Genomic DNA, 20764 nt, shown 5'->3' with positions numbered 1-20764 from the left:
GGGAACCTGATGTGGGACTCAATCCAGGACCCCAGGATCACAACCTGAGCCGAAGGCAGACGCTTAACCGCTGAGCCACCCAGGCATCCCTCTTATATTCTTTTCTCATAGAATGTTTATTAAATGCCCACTTGAAACTTTCTTTTCTGAATCCACTCTACACTTTATCTCTTATTAATTCATTTTTATTTCAATAACTGATTTTTATTTATATATTTTTCATGCTTATATGTCTTCTATTCATGTTCAGTTTTTTTTCCCTATAAGTTCTTGTCTTTGGTTATGGATGTAAGTATTTCCTTTAGATTTGAGAAACTTAAACACACTGATAAAGAGCCCTTTTCACATTGCATTACAATTGCAATTTCCTCAGGAACAAAATCTTTAATTTATTGATTTTGTTGGAATTGATAGAGATTTTTTCCTCTGGGTTTAACATTATAGCTTGTATGGGCACCTGGATGTTTAATGGTTGAGCATCTGCCTTTGGCTCAGGTCATGATCCTGGGGTCCTGGATGGAGTCCCGCAACAGGCTCCCCTCAGGGAGTGCTTGTCCCTCTGCCAATGTCTCTGCCTCTCTCTCTGTGTCTCTCATGAATAAATAAATAAAATCTTTAAAAAAAATTTATTCCTCAAGCCAGTGCCCTGTTACCCATCTTGTAGGACTGCGTATGATCTATCCTATCACTTTAAAAAAAAACTATTTGTTATGAATAACAGTCTTGAGTAGTGAGTAGTGGGCACGTTTTGTAAATCTTTAGTTCACACAGTGAGCCTGGGTCAAGTCCGAAGCCATTGTTGTCTATTTCCTATTCTAATTTCTACCTCCACAATCTGCTTTATTTGTTTCATTTAAGGTCCACAAAGAGAATTTTTTATAAGTATTATGTTTGGATTTGTCTATAATTTATTAATTTCATTATCTTGACCAGAATTATAAATATATATACACATGCATATATATGTATAAACATATCCACACATACACATATATGTATGTGCATATATGTGCTATGTGTGTATATATACATATATATGTGTATGTATGTATATATATGTCTTTTTGAGAGAGAGGAGAGAGAGAGAGAGCACTTGCAAGTGGGAGGAGGTGCAAAGGGAGAGAGAAAGAGAGAATCTTAAGCATTCTCTACATCCAGCATGGAGCCCAACTTGGGCTCTATCGCATGACATGACTTGAGCCAAAAACCAAGAGTCAGAGGCTTAGCTGACGAAGCCACCCATATATATGTCTTATTTTAAAGATTATGATATTCTCTTTTGAATTGGGGTGCAGGGTATAGATATTATATGAAAAGGGGATTAACTTTTGTAATGCCTTTTCTATATCTTTATTTCAGTGTTATACTTGTCATAGAATGATATAAAGACTATTCAGTGACTGTTTCCAAAAACTGTGATGCTGTCAGATACTCTTTTTTGCAAGACTGTCAGAGTTCCCAATTTATTCTAGTAATAAAACTTCTAATTTGTGAAATATGACTCCATTTAGGAAATACTTTTCTAAGATGTCTGTTTGCACCATATGCACAGAATTATTAAACATTTCTTCAATAGTTAGGATATGCTACAGTTTGAGAACTGACTAGATCTCAAAATAATGTGTCATCTGATATGTAGACTCATGAAATACTTGGTTTCTAAAAGGAAATATTCTAATGAGATTAAATGTACTTAACAGTGAAGTATATCTGTTGCTAACTGAAAATGTATTATCAAGAAAAATTAACAAATCTTTCCAAATGCCATATACATTCTTGAATATGGTGCATGTGTCTACTTCACCACTTTTTCATATTTTAGATAAATTAGTGGTTAATGTTAGTGTGTATATAAATAGTATATATGCTGTATATATAGTATATTATATACATATACATATCATACATCATAGGATGTATATATATTATATACACACCACAAACTTTCTCACACAAGAATTCTGCACCTTTTGTGCCCCTTCTAACACAACTTTACAGAAATGATCATCTTGTAATTGGATTCTTTATCAAGAATTGTTTGATATAGCAATCTGATTGCAAACATGTTTTGGAGAACTGTCAATCTGAAGAAAAGAAAGGAGAATCATAATAAAAAGTAGAAAACAATAGAGTTCTTCAAGGCAAAGAGAGTATCTGAATAGGGTCTACAAGGGAACCTTTTGTAATGCTGCTACTTAAAGGTTGGAATATTAATCAAAACTAAATATGAGGGATCCCTGGGTGGCGCAGCGGTTTGGCGCCTGCCTTTGACCCAGGGCGTGATCCTGGAGACCCGGGATCGAATCCCATGTCGGGCTCCTGGTGCATGGAGCCTGCTTCTCCCTCTGCCTGTGTCTCTGCCTCTCTCTCTCTCTCTGAGACTATCATAAATAAATAAAAATTTATAAAAAAAAAAAACCAAACCTAAATATGAATTCCCTTTCTTACCTTTACATCTGGAACTTTGATTTACTTTTTTAAGCAATCCATATTCACAAGCCTTATTTTTTTTAATTAATTAATTAATTTATTTATTTATTTATTTATGGTAGTCACACAGAGAGAGAGAGAGAGAGAGGCAGAGACACAGGCAGAGGGAGAAGCAGGCTGCATGCACTGGGAGCCCGACGTGGGATTCGATCCCGAGTCTCCAGGATCGCGCCCTGGGCCAAAGGCAGGTGCTAAACCGCTGCGCCACCCAGGGATCCCCCCTGCGCCACCCAGGGATCCATACAAGCCTTATTAAAATTAATTCTTCATTTCATTTTTAACATGGCTTCTCAAAAATTATGATTTCAAAACTATAACTTTCCTGTTTGCCATCATTATGAACAAAGACCATGAAGACTTTAGAGTGTAGTCAAAGAAAAATCACCTTAAAAAGAAAAATCTACTATAGCTTAAAACAAGGACAAATTAAAATAATCTATTTTTCTTTCTAATGTATTTCTTAAATATCTAGAGCTTAATGTTTTGTACTTAAAATTTGTTCATCTAAAATTATTAATAAGCAGCATTTTCTATGAGAGGGTTAACCTCTTGAAAATAAACAATTTACTTATGTTCTAATTCCATAAATTAATTCCATAAATCCATCTAATTCCATAAATTCCATTAAAGCTTTAATTCCATAAATTTGAATAAATTAACTCAGTTGAAGACTTGCCTTATTATTTGGAGGCCAATACACTGTCATAATTTCACAAGTAGGCTATGTGTGCCCTTAATCTCACATTCTTATCATAGATGTATCATGTCACCATCTACTAGGTACACACACAAACATCCTAGAGACATCTTAGACTATCTACTTCCCCTTTTCTCTACCTCCTACGGCTAGTCAATTACCAGCTCATATGCTCTACTCTCTAAACATACTTAAAATCCATCCCTCATCTCCACATTCTTTTTTTTTTAACATATTAATACTTTTTATTTAACATTTATATTTAAGTAAGAAGATAGGTACATTTAGATTTTTTTTTCATTTCCACACTCTTTAATAATTTCCAAAAAGGGGAACATTGTCAAATTTCTCCTTCAGATTCACCGATCCCATCTGGCATAAGTGATTGTTCAAACATTTTCAGATCTCATAATACATTGTTCTTAATAAAACCATTTGAACGGCCCCTCCATTTTCTTTAGAATAAAACTCACTTTCATATTAAGCCCATTTATGATTTTTTCCTCAATGATCTCTTCTGTTTCATTCCTTATCATATATTTACATAATAATTATTTTACATAAATTATTATTACATAAAACATATTTACAGTGCTTGCTAGGTATCATATACTGTTCCAAATGCTTTACAAAACCCTGCCCTGTAAGTTGATGTAGCTCTCATTTCCATTTAACAGATGAGGATGCTGAGGAATAGAGCAGTAAAGTCACTTGGCCATAGTTACAGCTACTAAGTGGCAGAGCCTGAATTTGAATCCAGGTTCCCCTCCAGTTCTAGAATCTTGGCTTTTAATCATCCTTCCTTCTGCCTATGTTCCTTCTACTTCGTGAAAAAATTAATCATACTGGAAAATCATAATTGTAGAGGGGTTTTTTTTTTTCTACTAGATGATTCATATTTCCTTTTGCCATGGTGTCTTCAAGTATTCTATACTCTGGAATGTGGGTGTGTGTGCATGTGTGTTTCTCTCTCTCTCTTCTCTCTCTCTCTCTCTCTCATATTTCTCATGTTACAAAATGAACTCAAATAGGAATTCTCTGAGACTTTAAATTTCAAACGTTTCTCTGATTCCTTTTTCCCTTGCCTTCCCACAGTTTAACAAGATATCAAGTGCACACATCTTTAACCTAAGGGGAAAAAAAGAGAAAAAAAAGCAAGCAAGCAAGCAAGCAAGAAAGAAAGATTAATATTATCACTTCTCTATTTCCACAAGTATCTGTGTAGTTCTAGTCATACATCCCTATTCACAGGCTGCAAAAAGGACAGTTTAACAGAAGCCAATTCATAGTATGGCTGGGGTAAAGAGAAACCACTTGTATTGATATTTTTATATCAATCATTAAACAAATTGTAATGTGACAAATTAGTTTTATTTGTAAGGTACACAAAGCAACTAGCTGGATATTTTTAGCAGCCCATTGTTATGGATGCCATTTTGGTACAGTTAAATAGATGATTAAGGTAACCAAAGGGGGAAAGATTAGTGTTTTTTAGTCAACTAAAGCAAACAAATGAAAAGAAAGGATATTAGGAGTGCAAATATAAGTTTAGTGACAGTTTCTTTTCTGATTCCTTAAGTAGTATAAGCTTCAAATATTTGTTGTTAGTACACTCAGTGGTTCCTGTATATTTGTTTTGAGAACTGAAATTTAAGCAGGCCTCTAATACTTACACTTTCTTTTGGAATGGATTTTAAAAATGACTATGTATACTGTTGAAGAGAAAGAAAAAAGAATAGTGCTATGAGGATTTATAATGATATAAAGTTTCATATAACAATATAAACTATAAGGTTATTTCTATTATTTCTATATATGGCATTATGTGAATCTAGATTTCTTGCACTTCTAATCTCGCATCCAAAAAACTAGATTAATTATATATGCATAGCTGAGTTGGCAAAAACTTAAGGGATCCCCAGAAATTAAATGCAAAGTGAAATTCCTAATCCTGAGTGATAAGGAAGCAGTCAAGCTGATTTTGATTTTGCTTTGGAGCAGATTTCAAATCCCAGCAAATTCAGTTTCTGTTTTAACTGCACCCTGAACAATGGACTGGAGAAAAACCTAGGGTTTCACCTTAAGTGAGAGTCTAATAGAAGTCTACATAAAATTGTTTCTACTCTTAGTGTTGGGTGGACCAGAAATAAACCTATTCCAGAGAAGGTGAAATCAAGAAAATTACTTGATTTAAATTTGGCTCTATGGAAAGAGAAAAACATCATCCCTTGAGAAATTACAAGAATAAATTAGATCTCATGAAGTTTTATAGCTGAAATTCTCATAATCTGGACTGAGAGAGTTTCACTTAATTATTTTTAAATAAAACAAAACAAAAGCAAAGGCAAAAGCTAAACAAAACCCTATAAATTGTTGACTAGCATTTCACCTCTCAGCAACAGGAAAAATAAGGGTAAGAAAAAAAATGGAAACATTTCAAAGAATAGGAGAGTGTAAAAAAATGGGCAGAAAATCATAATGAGGAGACTGTTTACATAAGGTGACTAGAATTAATCCATATATATCAGTAATTACATTTAATACAAGGAAGTTAAACTCCTCATTCAAAAGATAAAGATTGTGAGAGTATTTTTTTAAAGCTCATAAAAAGAAGTTACATGTTGTTTACTGTAGACACATCTAAAATGTAAGAACATAGAATGTTTAAGTAGTTGTAATTTGATTTGATAAGCTTTCTCCAAAAGAAAAACATGCCCTTAACTTATGTAAATCAGTAGGTTTAGCAATTTAATCATGTGTTAGGTATATACTGGAAATGTATTATGTGCTTAGAATTGTGCTAGCTTTCCTGAGTAATTTGGGGAAGAATTAGAAAAACAAGTTCTAAAAAAAAAAAAAAAAAAAAGAAAAGAAAAACATATACTAAGAATAAAGTCATATTTTTTCTGTTGTACCTATAGTGCCCAGACAAGATGAAGAATAAGGCTTGCTTACTTAGGTGAATTGCTTTATAAGAGACTGAGAATAATCATCAAAAATATCTGGGAATTAATCTTATGGAGCAAAGAAAGTTTGCTTATGTGTTTCTTAAATTTGAAAGTTTTTATAAGTTAACAGAAATGTATGACAAATGCATATTAAAGTCTGCATTAAAGATAAAATATACATTTCTTTAAAAAATTCTCAACCTATACATTGTAAACAAAATGTCAAGTGATTAGAAAGCAACAAAGAGATGAATAAGAGGGTTTTTGCTTGTTTATTTTGTTTGTTTAATATATGGCAATATTGTCTATACCTGGAATGCTTTTGAGGGGAAAATATATGCATCGGAATTCATCCAAAACTTAATGCAAGTCCCTATGATAGGGAGAATAATAGTCCCTCAAAGATAACCACATCCTAATCCCCAGAGTTTACAGATATGTTAGTTTATAGGACAAAGTGGAATTAAGGTTGCAGTTGGAATTGAAGTTTCTAATCAGCTGAATTTAAGATAGGAAGTTTATCCTTTGTTACTTGAGTGGATTTAATATAATCATAAGTGTCCTTAAAAGTGAAGGAAGGGGGTCTTGAAACAAGGAATTCAATCATCCACTAGAATCTGGTAAAAGCAAGGAAACACATACTCCCCGAGTGTAGCTAGAAAAATATGCATCCCTACCAACACCTTGATTTTAGTCCCATGAGATTCAGACTTCTGATTCCCAGAACAGTAAAGTAATAAGGTTGTGTTGTTTTAAACTGCTATGTTGGGAATTTGTTACAACAGTAATAAAGGGAATATAGTTCCTAAAAAGAAGATCAGATAATGTGTGACAACTATTACTTCTATTCTAGCATCAGAAAGGTTTAACAAGATCTAAATTATTCAAGTCAATCAAACCTTATTAGAGCACTGCTATGTATTTAACATTTTGCAGCGGCAACAAAAATTAGGTTTAGTCATTTAAAGTCTGTTTAAAGGATTGGAGGAAAGAGAATATACATGCATTAAAATATTAAAGCACCTGTTAAACTAGAGTCAAATATGGCTCAAAGCAATGAGAGTCTGGATGTTCATACAAGGGTGAGAGAGTAAGAACCAGCTCTGGGACTAGTCTGAATGGAATAGGAAAACAGCCACAGTTTACCAATTTATGAATCTCTCTCACACATAACTTCTCACAGGCTATTGCTAGGTGGCTCCATTTCTCATGGTCCCAAAACACAATCTTTCTATCTTTCTTTCTTTTTTCTTTCTTTCTTTCTTTCTTTCTTTCTTTCTTTCTTTCTTTCTTTCTTTCTTTCTTTCTTTCTTCTTTCTTTCTTTCTTTCTTTCTTTCTTTCTTTCTTTCTTTCTTTTTCTTTCTTTCTCTTTCTTTCTTTCTTTCTTTCTTTCTTCTTTCTTTCTTTCTTTTCTTTCTTTCTTTCTTTCTTTCTTTCTTTCTTTCTTCTTTCTTTCTTTTCTTTCTTTCTTTCTTTCTTTCTTTCTTTCTTTCTTTCTTTCTTCTTCTTTTTCTTCTTTCTTTCTTTCCTCTCTCTTTCTTTTTCTTTCTTTCTTTCTTTCTTTCTTTCTTTCTTTCTTTCTTTCTTTCTTCTTTCTTTCTTTCTTTCTTTCTTTCTTTCTTTCTTTCTTTCTTTCTTTCTTTCTTTCTTTCGAGAGAAGCAGGCTCCAAAAGCAGGCGCTAAACCTCTGAGCCACCAAGGTGTCCCATCCTATGGCTTTTCTTAAAACCATCCACTGCTGCTTGGCATGCCTTTTCACCTCTTTCAAAATGTAGCAAAAGGATATTTTCTTTTTTTTTTTCAAGGATACTTTTTATATGTATCTCTCTCTTGTATGACTGTTTTGCCTTTTTGTCATAGGACTCAAAACTGGTTTATTAACAAGCCTCTTTTTTCCTATTATCAGTTCTTCAGTGATTCCTCACAAAGTGATTTCTATGAAACCATTCCTTGTATTTCAAAGAAGTAGTGTGTGGCTCAGAGTAGGCATTACAAAAAAGTAGGGAGTGAAGTAAGCATGTGATTCTTTTTATGCCAACACATCAAATTTTCAAAAAAAATCATAAATTTTAAAGAATATGTTTAAACTTCAGAGAAAGGCACTAGCTTATTAAAACTTTTTCTTTATTATTTTGGTCAAGTAAATCTTTTGTCAGGAATTCTTTATAAAAGACAGAATTAGGGATGCCAGGGTGGCTCAGTGGTTGAGATCTGTCTTCGGCTCAGGGTATGATCCCAAGCTCCTGAGATCGAGTCCCACATCAGGCTCCTTGCATGGAACCTGCTCCCTCTGCCTATGTCTCTGCCTCTCTCTCTGTGTGTCTCTCATGAATAAATAAATACAATCTTAAAAAAAAAACACAGAATAAGTCTCTGAAATACAATTTGAATTATGTTTTCTGTCAGTCAAATTATTTGCTGCTGCTTAATTAAGATAAAAGCTTATTTTCAAGCTAAAGGAAAATAAATGGGTCCTTCATAATAATACCTAGAACCCTAAATAAGCCAGATGGGTTTTTTTTTAGAATTTAGTAAGAAAAATGAAAAATTGAAATTAAAAAAATGATTCCATATTCCAATGAGCTTAATTTCATTTCCTATTGCTTTCGCTTCCTGCAAATATTAGTATAAGTGAATAAAGCATACTTTGTTAAAAAAAATAACATTTTATGTAAATTTAAAAAAGGGAAAGGCAGAAGTATTTTTTGGCTGATTTGAATCATATTTCAGTGAGTAGTGAATCTGTTGGAAGTATGTTTTAGGGAGGTGAAAGTTACAATACTGCCTTTATTTAAATTCCTGTAAGTCCTACAGAAAAATACGTAAAATTATCATGAGACATTTAAAACAAAAACAAGGGCAGCGCAGGAGGCTCAGTGGGTTAGCGCCACCTTTGGCCCAGGGCATGGTCCTGGAGTCCCAGATCGAGTCCCACATCATGCTCCTTGCATGGAGCCTGCCTCTCCCTCTGCCTGTGTCTCTGCCTCTCTCTCTCTGTGTGTCTCTCATGAATAAATAAATAAAATCTTAAAAAAATAAAATAAAATTAATACAACAAAAACAAAACCTTTGGGCATTTAGAGGAAATAGTAGGAAACCATAATGTTTGAAAAACAGACTGTCCCAAGAGCTACACAAGACAGGGCCAGTAAGGGGGAAAAATAATAATCCCAACATGTTTAAGAATTTTTGACTTTTCTTCCCTCCAGAGAATTGCATTAACACACACACACACATTACTGATTCAGTAGTATTTGCTAGAGCTGTTCCTCTATTTCTTGTTGTACTTCTTTTGCAGTAACACTTTCCCTGTCAAAATGTTTCTAGGGAACAAAGAATAGGAAATTATATGCTTGAGGAAATGTTAAATGTAAAAGCAACATAGGTTTTACTGCCTAACTAAAATAAAAGTCTCAAAAAAACTTAAATTTTCTATAGAACAAAGTAAAAAAATGGGAAGAGTCTCTGCTCTCCATGTTTAATCCTCTTTATTTTTTAAGTTAAAGGACAAGTTCCAATGGCTACTAGAGTAATCATTTCAGTGAGTTAGATTGTCTATTCATTGTGAACAGAGCTGGCTCTTGAATTATAAATCAGATTTTCCATCTTAATTACAGCAGATCTTAGCAAAAACTATAAACTAAATGCATTTGAAACCTATTTCTTTATCACCAACCAACACATAATCAACCATACTTTCATAAAAATGTGAGCATCATAGTAAAAAAATCATTTTGTGTTCCTTTTATCCTATGATCAATAAAAGTTTGTTTTAATTGAATATTTGTCTAGCTCCTAAAATAAGACAATGTTTTGTTAGGTAGCAAGGATGTGGAAAATTGGTGGATTAAGCAATTTTTTTTACAGTGGGGTCACTGTCCTTTTAGAAGAAGCTGAGTATATTGTATCTGTAGAAGGAAGAGTAAAATGGATTTTTGATTATTGGAAGGCAAAATGGATTTTTGATTATTGGAAGGCAACTGGCTCTCTCTTCAATTGTTTTATCTTCTTCCTGGGCAGAGAGCTAGACCTCATTTCCCACTCTCCTTTTTAGTTTAATGTCACTTATGGCTGAGTTGTGGCCTGTGGAACATGAGAAGATAGAAGTTCCACTTTTAGACTCCTTTCATGATTGAGGCAAGAAAACCTAGGGGAGGAAAAACAAAACAAAACCTTGGAAGCTGCATATTGAAGTGAGCCATGCCCCAAATGGAAAAAGTCTTAATGCTGAATGAGCATTTGGAAAAGGACTGCTTCCAGATATGAAGGGGGCTACTCCATTGAGATGTGGAGTTTTAATCAGCAACTTATGATTACACTAATTAGTGCAAGGATTTACTACTATAGCAGATCACACTTTTTGAGTAAATACTTTCTGATATGCATTTTCCAGATAGAGATAAAAAAGATGAATAGGGGAGTGCCTGGGTGGCTCAGCGGTTGAGTGTCTGCCTTCAGCTTAGGGTGTGGGACCAGAGTCCCGAGATGGAGTCCCACATCGGGCTCCCCTCAAGGAGCCTACTTCTCCCTCTGCCTATATGTCTCTACCTCTCTTTCTCTCTGTGTCTCTCATGAATAAATAAATAAAATATTAAAAAAATGAATAAAATATTTAAGAGTTATTCAGTAAACAGAATATAAAATTAAACTTGGTATATATTTTAATCCTACCACAACTATTTATGACCATTAGTTATTTAAACTTAAGAATATTCATCAGTTAATTGTTAATTGAGGCATCTTCTTTTGGGGAGTGTTTTGCAGATGAAAGAAATTTTTTAAATTTCTAGTTCCATATTGTTAATACTAAGAGAGAGCTCAAATGCTGGCCTCAAATATAAGAGGATACAGTTACTATTCATAAATAGCTCTGTTTTAGTTTCTGTCTACAGACTTGATTTATAGTAAGTTACAAGAAGATATGTATTATATGGTAAAAAATTAAATTAACAAATATATTAAAATTAATTATTATTTTTGCTATTATATGTTATATTTTAATCTTTTGATTTTATGGCTTTAGTCTTTTGGATACATTTTTTTTTCCTTTTCTTTTTCTCTTTCCTCAAAGATATCCCCTGTAGGACCACCTCTTGACATTGTAACACTGTGGTTTAATATCAGAACAACTTCTAAAGAAAAGGCCTCATAGTTTAAGGTTACAATTTGAACAGCACATTTTTTCTTAAATTACATTGAAAAAGAAAATGAACCGTTTTGGAAAGCTGTATCCTGTACCTGGTTATGAAACTCAATATCTGAAAAGATGTGAGTACACATTTGAAAACTTGACTAAGTGTATGTCTATTAAGACTTTTGAATTAAAATAAAGGGTTTCTGTTATATCTGTGTGCTTTAGGAGAATCATCTTTGGTAAGCAAATAAGTATTTGAAATAAATACTTGGAATTCATTATATAAATGAAATAAATACTCAGAAATTATATATAAATGAAATAAATACTCAGAAATTATTCCAATAAATGGAATAAATTAACAATTTAGCTTATAAGTGACACAGGTAAATGAAATTTTAACTACAGGGAGATAAAAATTTGAATACTAATTATAGTACATATAATCTATCCATGCTTACTTTAGAATATTAACATCTCTCCTCCCTTATGAAAAAACAAAGATTGAAAGCTCCTAACATGTGTTTAGCACATTTATTTTTCCAACAAGTTAGAGGTGAAATGAGAGACCACGGTTCTAGTTTTTAATAGATCTAGTTGTAGTGTACGAAGGAGTTTTTACCTGAGAGCAAGTTATTCAGATTTGGAAAAGAGATACTAGTTTGTATGTTACAGAGATGAAGGGAAGCAATTTTCATGTACCTCTGACTTGCACATGGCATAGTATTTTGCTACCTCCAACTGAAACCTGCAGACTAAAGGAAGAGTCCTTTAGGGAGACACATTAGGAAATACATGGAAAGCATGTATTTACTTACTGTAATTGTAGTCTCTGAAGATCATTCAATTTAAATGGGAAGAACAGAAACCTGGGGTAGGAAGAATGGAAAATTCATGTAAGATTCTATTCCAATTTTAAACTCTTGCCCCTTAGTAGTTTTATTATCAATTTCAAACACTTTTTGGGGGCTGTTATACACATTTTTAAAAAACAAAATAAGCTCTCTGTGGATTTTTCTGAATTTGTTTTCCAACATTGGAAAAGCAACATGATTACTTGGTAATATGCTGTGACCTGCAAAGCTGCCTCGTGGCCATTTTTTTCATATTCTGACATCATCTTTCTCTGAGTAAATATTTTACTCCTTGGATTTAGTTAAACAATTCAAAACAGCATAAAGTAATCCAGTGCAACAGTTAGTATTTTATGTTCCTTTTATTCAGAGGTTAATGTATTATTTTGTTCATTTATTGAATACATATTTTGAGAGCACTAGAAATTCACCACCTACTGTTCCAAGCCCTGGAAATGCGATGATAAACAAGTTAGATCTGATGATAGTGTGGCAAAATGGTCAGGAAGTTCTTACCAATAAATAGAAGCAAGTGATTTTCAAAAGTAATAACTGTGTTTCAAATAAAATAATATAAAATAAAATAAAAAAACGATTATAGGAGACTGACTTGAGGAAGGGAGGGTTTCCTTAAATAGAAGTGTAATGAAGGAGTACTGGAAAATGATATATTTTAATTAGATCAGAATGAAAAAAAAGCAGCTAGACATATAAACTTCCTTATATAGATTACATTTAGCATAGGAAAAAACAGTTTAAAGTACTAAGATGAAAAGGATTCTGGAAAATTGTGGAAGAGAAAAAGGAAAGAGCATGGAGCATGTGAGAACAGGCACAGTCAAAGACATTGACAAGAGGTCTGAGTTTTAAGGCTGGTCACCTTCTCAGTGGAATGTAAAGACTCTGAGTGAGAGCTGGATACTCATTTAATACCTTTTGAAATACACCTGCCAGTCCTTTGTGGTCCAGAGGTGAATCAGGGAAACCAGTTAGGTGATAATTTAGAAGTTTAGGGAAGAAGAAAGAGTATATTGGACTAGGGTGGTGGCAGAAGTGTTGAGAGGTAAAGGATGATCCTTTGAGATAAGATCAATAGTATTGCAGTTAACTTGGATGAGGAGAGATCTGGGAAATGCAATTATTAAGGGTGACTGCTATGTTTTGGGGAAATAGCTATAAGTATTTATAAATATGATACTGGGAAGGTTGGAGGACAAATTAGTGTAGGGAAGTAGAAGGGCATATTTTCCAATTGTAGATGTGAAGTTTGAGATGTTTTATAGGAAATCTAACTGAAGATTAAAGGTGCTATACCAGGTAGGGTATCTGTATTAATCTAGACCTCTAGCACACATAGGGAATAAGGATATATAATGATTTGGCAGTATGTAGATGGAATTGTCATGAGAGATTTAAATGGGTTCACTTGGAGAGAAATTGAAAATAAAATGTTGGGGAAGGACAAAGAAAAGGAAAAGAGAGGAGCTAAAACCTGAGACTCAGAATGTCCTTTAGAGGAAGAAGGTCCAGCAAAAGGAATTGAGAAGGAGGATTTATTCATGAGAGACACACAGAGAGAGAGAGAGGTAAAATCATAGGCAGAGGGAGAAGCAGGCTCCTCACAGGGAGTCCGAGTCCAATGTGGGAGTTCCGGGATCACACCCTGAGCCAAAGGCAGATGCTCAACCACCGAGCCACCCAGGCATCCCAAGAAGGAGGATACTTTTAAAAAGATTATTTAGTATATTTCTGATCCTTAGACCAAATATTAAGACCAACATATTAAGTGGTAGTGTGATGATTATATGAAAGAATAAGAATGACATTTCTAGATTGAAGAACATCTGAATTAATCATTCTTTCTGAGTCTCTCTCATTCTCTCTCCCCTCGTCTTTTCTCCCTCTCTCATTCCCTAAAGAGTAGAAATGAACCAATATAATTGTAATTACTGATTGAATTAATAACAAATTTTTCCTTAATGTTTGTTCATGAAAAATGTTATTTCTTTTAATTCATTTTTACCTTTAAAGAAGCTCTGAAAAATTTAAGAGTAAGTTGTATGTTGAATTGCTCTTTGCTTTCACAAGACAATGTATAGAAATATGCATGTGTGAGACACAAAGGGAGACAGAGAAAGGGAAGGGATGAGGGAAAGAGAAAGAGAGAGAGATGGAATTATTTCTCTTCCCCTGGGGGGTTTAGGCTTATTTGTTGTCATTTCTCCAGCTCCTTTAGGTGTAACATTAGGTTGTGTATCTGAGAACTTTCTTGATTCTTGAGAAAGCCTTGTATTGCTATATACCTCCTTCTTAGGACCACCTTTGCAGCATCCCAAAAGTTTTGAACAGTTGTGTTTTCATTTACTTGACTTTTTAAAAATTCTTTTAAACTTACTTGTTAACCCATTCATTCTTTAGTAGGATGCTCTATAGCTCCATGTATTTGAGTTCATTCCAAATTTCCTCTTGTGATTGAGTTCAAGTTTCAAAGCATTGTGATCCAAAAATATGCAGGGAATTATCCCAATCTTTTGGTATTGGTTGAAATCTAATTTGTGGCCCAATATGTGATCTATTCTGGAGAACGTTCCGTGTCTATTCAAGAAGAATGTGTATTCTGTTGCTTTAGGATGGAATGTTCTGAATATATTTGTGAAGTCCATATGGTCCAGTGTGTCATTCAAAGCCCTTGTTTCCTTGTTGATCTTCTGCTTAGATGATCTGTTCATTGTATTGAAAGGGGTATTAAAATCTCCTACTATTATTGTATTATGTGTTTCTTTACTTTTGTTATTAATTGGCTTATATAGTTGGCTGCTCCCATGTTAGGAGCATAAATATTTACAACTGTTAGATTGGATAGACACCTTAATTATGATATAGTTTCCTTCCTCATCTCTTATTACAGTCTGGTTTAAAATCTAATTTGTCTGATGTAAGAATTGCCACCCCAGCTTTCTTTTGATGTCCATTAGCATGATAAGTGGTTATCCACCCCCTCATTGTCAATCTGAAGGTGACTTTGGGTCTAAAATGAGTCTCCTGCAAGGAGCATTTCAATGGGTCTTGCTTTTTTATTCAATCTGATACCCTGTGCCTTTTAATTGGGGCATTTACCCATTTACAATCAGAGTAACTATTGAAAGCTATGAATTTAGTCATTGCATTGCCTGTGAGGTCACAGTTTCTGTATATTGTCTCTTCCTTTCTGGCCCACGTTACTTTTGGGCTCTCTCTTCTCTTAAAAGATCCCTTTTAATATTTCTTATGGTCAGGTTTGATGATCACAAATTCTTTCAGTTTCTGTTTGTCCTGGAAGCTTTTTATCTCCCCTTCTATTTTGAATAACATCTTAGCTGCATAAGGTATTCTTGGCTGTATACTTTCTCATTTAGCACCCTGAAAATTTCACGCCAGTCCTTTCATGCCTGCCAATTCTCTGTGGGTAGGTCTGCTGCCTGTCTAAAATTTCTACCCTTATTGGTTACAGAACTCTTGTCCTAAGTTTCTTTCAGGATTTTTTCTTTGTCTGAGATTTGCAAGTTTCACTGTAATATGTTGGGGTGTTGACCTATTTTTATTGATTTTGAGGGGGATTATCTGTGCTTCTTGGACTTGGATGCCTGTTTCCTTCTTCAGATTAGGGAATTTCTCTGCTATAATTTGCTGCAATATACCTTCTGCCCCTCTCTCTTTCCTCTTCTTCTGTGATCACAATTATTCTAATATTGTTTTGCTTTATGGTATCACTATCCCTTGAATTCTCCCCTGGTGACCCAGTAGCTGTTTTTCTCTCTTTTTCTCAGCTTCTTTATTCTCCATTATTTTGTCTTCTATATCTCTAGTTATCTCTTCTTCCTCCTTTATCCTAGTTGTTAGAGCCTCCATTTTTAATTGCATCTCATTAATATCCTTTTTTATTTTGACTTGATTAAATTTAGTTCTTTAATTTCTACAGAAAGGGATTCTCTAGTGTCTTCTATGCTTTTTTCAAACCCAACTAGTATCTTTATATCATTATTCTGAACTCTAGGTTGGACATCTTACTTATGTTCATACAGATTAGGTCCCTGGCAGGCAGTGCTGCCTCTTGTTCTCTTTTTTGAGATAAGTTTTTCCATCTTGTCATTCTCTCCAGAGAAGAATAGATGAACAACCAAAAAATTGTAAAATGGTAAAAATAACCCCAGAGAAATATACACTAAACAAATCAGAAGAGATCAAAAAATGAAAAAAAAAAAAAAAAAGAGAGAGAGAATATAATTTGACGGGTGAAAATAATAGAGCCATACACTTGATCCTGTATATATTTTGGTCCACTTGCTAGAAAACTAGATCCCAAAATTGTAAGGAAAGAGATACTTAAATATGTACAAAAAACATCAAATACAATGAAAGTATAGAATGTAACTGTAAAAATGAAAATTAGAAGACAAAAAAGAAGGAATATAAACAGGTGAACAGAACAGAGCAATACACTATATACTGAGTGTATTTTGGTTGGTTTGCTGGAAGATACTACATCTCAAAATTGTAAAGAAAGTGTATATATATATATATATATATATATATATATATATATAAAACTAAATGCATTGAAAGGGTAAAATGTAACTGTAAAGATGAAAATTTAAAAAGACATCAATAAAACAAAAAGAAGAAGAAGAAAAGTGCAAATATGATCAGACATGTGAAGAGAACAGAGCCATACACTAGATTCTGGGTGTATTTTGGTCTGTTAGAAGAAACTGTATGTAAAGAAAGAAAAACTTACATATATACAAAACTGAAATATAATGAAGTGCTAGAATTTAACTATGAAAATGAAAACATCAAAGATTTTTTTAAAAGGTGATAAAATAAGAAATTGGTTGAGAAAGGAAGGAGAAAAAATTAAAAATGAAAGACTAAAGAATCCTGGTTAAAAAAAAAAAAAAAGTACATGAATTCTATATGCTGTATTCCCTTAGCGCTGGAGTTTTGCAGTTCTCCATGATCAATAAACTTGTTCTTGGCTGGGTGTTCTTGATGTTCTTCTGTGGGAGGGGCCTGTTGCATTGATTCTCTGGTATCTGTGCCTTGGGTGGAAATACATTACACATGCTGGGGGCCTGGCTCAATTTGTCTCAGGATTGCCCTAAGTGTCTTTTGTTTCTTAAAGGCTTTCTGCATAGCCTTAGGGATTGAGGGTGAAAATGGCAGCCTCCCAATCTCTAGCCCTGGAGCTGAAATTTTGAGGCCCCACTTCCCAGTGTGCCCACAGGAAAAATCACTCCTGTCTCCCTGGTCTCCATCCACATTCAACGCTCACCCAGCTTGTGACAGAGCACTTCTATCTCAGGCATGTGACGCCCTTTTGAGTCCCCAAACGCTGCAGACTCCTGTGGCACCGCCAAGCTGCCCTTTCTGGGGGAGGAGAGGGAGTCTCACTGGTTCTACTGCTTGCTGGGCCCCTGCTCAGAGATGAGTCATGCCAACTATGCCCTGGTTAGAGGTTTATGGCAACCCCCAGCTGAGAGCCCACTTTTGTGTGCAAACTGATTGCAGCCAATTTCCCTGTTGGGCCTGGAAACTCTGCTACACTACACTCAGGCACCCCTATATTCCTATGAGCCTGAGGATCCCGGGACCACATTGTCCCACTTAGGATTCCACCCCACTTCACCACCTGAGCACCTTTCAGGCAGGGACATCCCTCATTAGAGCACACTTCTAAAAATTCAGATTTTGCACTGGACAACTATATCACTTTCTGGTGCTGGCTGTCAGAGTCTTCCCCATCCCCTGCAGTTTATCTTCCTTATTTTGCCTTAGATTCATTTCTCTGTGCCTCCTACTTTGCAGAAAGTGGTCACTTTTCTATTTGTAAAGTTATAGCTATTCTTTTCTTAGATCTCTAATTGAGTTCTAGGTGTCCAGAATGACTTAATAGCTATCTAGTTGAATCCTGGAACCAGATGAAACTAAGGTGTCCTACTCCTCCATCATCTTGGACTCTCTCTAGAATTTCATTAAATTTAAACGGATATTTTATTAATTATATAGTCCATATAAAATCTGCATATGAATCCCACTTTTAACTAATTTATTCAACACATATTAAAAATACTAGTCTCAAAGCTTAATCAGTAAATGTTATGGATAGTTGAACTTCCAGAAATGAAAATTAGACAAACTAATCCTGTGAGATATTTTATACCAGGGATACCTTTCTTGTATTTTGAAACACATTATTTTGACAAAATCTCACTGGTGTGCCCTGGAATGATGGGTCCCTGGTTGATGAGTTCTTATGCGGGTACTGCTTTATACATGCTGAATGATGCATGGTTCTCAACGCTCTTGTTTTCCATTTTTCTGAGAATTATTTTGCTTTCTTTATGATTCCTCCTCCTTCTGCATCTGCACACTTCTCCACAAAATGCCCTTGTATATTTATAGTTTAAGTGTTCTAAAGCCAACTCTGGCAGAAAAGTTAAAATTTTCTGATGATTAATATAGAAAGGAATATTTTGCCAACAACTAAATGGACCAATAAGGAAAACAAATGAGGCCACTTTTATCATTCATATAAGCTACTCAGAATTAATTTGACATCTGATTAAAGATACAGAAAAGTATATATTTTGCCAAAGCATAAGGATAAAAGTCATGTAATATTAATGCTAAGTGATTAGTTGGAAATGCAAAACAAGATTTGTTTGATTAACTCTAGGTGGTGCAGTTCTTTAACAAAGAAACATTTTCATTGTTTGAATAATCAACATGGTCAAATTAATTGCACATAGTTTTCTAGTTCAACGACTTAATTAAGCTTATATTGACAGTCCACTTTCACAAACTACTATGGCCATTACTTTTAAATGTTGACAGTATTACTTAATTCTGCTTAACAGACACAATGAGAGTATCAACCCTTTTTACTGGCTATCATTTCATTCAAAATTGCATCTCTTATATTTTTTAATAAGAACTTTATTCAAGCACCCATTATTGTTAAAAATTCATATGGGTGAGTGAAATATATGATTATTAACAATAGGCACTGATTGTTCAATATCTGCATGATAAAATCTGAGATTATTTAGGGTAGGTGACTGTATAGTTCTCTTGCCAGATGAAAGCTCTTTATTCAAACTGATGTCAGTTCTAAGTAAAGCCTCCATGGAATAATCAATAGTGATTTTACAAAACTTTTTTTTCTTTTTAACAATACAATGTCATAATTTTTTTGACTTTAGAAGACATAACACATCACTAATAAAACAAAAATATTGAACTGAGAACTCATCCAAAGTGCCTAAGGCCTTAACAAGAATGTTGGTTTACTAACAAATGCAAAAAGAAGAGACAAAAGAGTTTATAATATATAGAGAAATGGAGTAACAGTGGGTAGTTAAGCAGATAAAATCGAAGAAAGAAGCCAACCAAAAAGTACACTGTTAACAAATCTTAGTAGAAGAACATGATGAAAACAAATGCAAAGACTTGGAAAGTGAGCTTGAGAATATCAGGCAAGGTCGGATATAACTAAATGACAGCACCAGTTTTATCTCTTTCTCTGCCTTTGAAAAAAATATTATTTGAAATGGCCAAGTATTTGTTAGTCAATTACTTAAACAAGGATTAAACTAAAATATCCTTAAAGTCCCATAAAGCTTGAAATTATATGAGTATTATATGTATAGCACATTCTATTACATTATTATATAATATCCATATAAACTATGCACAATGTAGAATCACCAGGCCAACTTCTGTAAGTGTCAAATAAATATTTTTTGAATGTGTAAATAAATCACTGTATTCATCACTTCTTGTTCTATGGAAGGTGGAAGGAATCTTCCAAAGAAGTTTCTTGGTAATAGTGAAGATCAATTTTTCCAGTTTTCTAAACAAGTGTCAAAATTTCTTTACTCATCACCTGCAGATATTTATTAACAAAACTTGGATTTTCCTGCTGAGCTGCTGACCAAAATAAGGGTGGTAAAAGAATGTACTCAACTCTGACATTTTCTCAATAAGGACATGATATTAACCTCCCACTCAATAAAATAGTTCCACCCAATTTCCCAGAATGAGTTCTTAATTTAATTGGTCATTTGAAGTGCACTTATGTATAAAGAGAGTATAGCCTTATATGAAAGGAGGAAACCAATTACAGATTAAAATTTTTAATGTCAAACAGAAATGAAAGAAGAATATTGATGAAACTAGTGAAGGTTAAGAAGAAGATATTATCTAAAGTAAAGATGGTTGAAAATCATCAGAGAAACCAAATGTACAGAATTTAATGATACATTTAAAATTATATCCTTAAAGGATGTGGACCAACATATTTAAATATTTAAATATTTGGAAGAACTTCTTGGGAAGAAAGTTCCAAAGACCTAGAATATATTTTAAAAGAGTGGTTACAGCTCCTTCTTTAGGAAATAAATTACAGGCCAGCCCGGGTGGCCCAGAGGTTTAGCACTGCCTTCAGCCCAGGGCCTGATCCTGGAGACCCAGGATCGAGTCCCACGTCGGGCTCCCTGCATGGAGCCTGCTTCTTCCTCTGCCTGTATCTCTGCCTCTCTCTCTCCTCTCTGTGTATTCTCATGAATAAATAAATAAAATCTTTAAAAAAAAAAGGGAAAT

The 20764-nt window shown here is 34.0% G+C and overlaps 1 long non-coding RNA gene across 2 annotated transcripts in view; it reads left to right on the top strand.

Moving 5' to 3' along the window:
• The window catches only part of LOC144316831 (uncharacterized), a 114584-nt gene that overhangs the window by 32855 nt on the left and 60965 nt on the right, over window positions 1-20764 (top strand). Inside the window, exon 4 of one of the 2 annotated variants that reach the window (XR_013382672.1) lies at window positions 11208-11427. The exons of the other annotated variant lie outside the window; for it this stretch is intronic. This is a non-coding gene — a long non-coding RNA (uncharacterized LOC144316831). Of the gene's footprint in view, window positions 1-11207; window positions 11428-20764 lie in introns of those variants that run through there. 2 annotated transcript variants of the gene reach the window in all.

The sequence above is a fragment of the Canis aureus genome, chromosome 7, assembly GCF_053574225.1.
Source record: "Canis aureus isolate CA01 chromosome 7, VMU_Caureus_v.1.0, whole genome shotgun sequence".
Lineage (NCBI taxonomy): Eukaryota > Metazoa > Chordata > Mammalia > Carnivora > Canidae > Canis > Canis aureus.
The sequence above is the reverse complement of the archived record's forward strand: the minus strand, read 5'-3'. Positions and strand labels throughout refer to the sequence as shown.